Below are 897 nucleotides of genomic sequence, written 5' to 3'. Positions count from 1 at the left end.
CCCCCCCCCCATCCGCAGAACTGGCACTGTGCATAAGCTGCTTTCAGACTCTGCCCATCCTGTACTGGATGCTGTATTTGGTGGGACTCCCATAGGGCATTTATGTAAGTTTCCAGGCAGGTGGGTGGAGGTATAGGGAGAAAGTGAGAAAATAAACAAAAAGCACAAAGGGAACTTGTTGGCCACCCCACTCCAGCATACCTATCATTAAACCCAAGACATTTCATGGAATTGACAAGTTTCTCTCTGTCACTCTGTTCTCGCCCCACGAGCGGGAAGGCCTTGGCTTCCATCTTCACACAGCTCTGTACTCCAAAAGAAGTGTGGCATGGTGGGGCATACCTAAAGTCTCAGCTATTCGGGAGGCTGAGACAGGAGGATCCCTTGAGTGCAGGAGTTCGAGACCGGCCTGGGCAACATAGCGAGACTCGTCTCTAAAAAATGTAAGCTAAAGAAGAAAAAAAAAAAGAATAAAGAAGCCATGCTTTCACACTGAAGGCTGTCAGCCTCCTGAATTCTAAAGTGGATCTCTGCCCTCTGATTAAGCACTGGGCTTTCTCTCTATCAAGACATAATGCAGTATCCCTGTAGCTCCTGAAATCCTTTTAGGAGTTGGAACATAATTAAATTTTTTTTGAAGTAAACATTTAGTAGGAAGTACAGTGAAAAACAAATCAAACTACTATAGTTACCATGAAATCAATATGTCACAGGTGTAGGCAGTGGTCATCAGATAACCACTGCCTGGAACCATTGAGCCATTTCTCAGGTGGGTGGATCTTTTACAATAAACTACTTTCTGCCATACTGAGGTACTGAAATTAGATTGACCGTATCATTTTGCTGAGTGCCCTTAGTCTATAAATGGCAATAAACCATATTTATTGAAGGAATTAC

The sequence above is a fragment of the Carlito syrichta genome, unplaced genomic scaffold, assembly GCF_000164805.1.
Source record: "Carlito syrichta isolate Samal-C Ts95f unplaced genomic scaffold, Tarsius_syrichta-2.0.1 Scaffold288757, whole genome shotgun sequence".
NCBI classification, from domain to species: domain Eukaryota; kingdom Metazoa; phylum Chordata; class Mammalia; order Primates; family Tarsiidae; genus Carlito; species Carlito syrichta.
Note: the sequence above shows the minus strand (reverse complement) of the source record.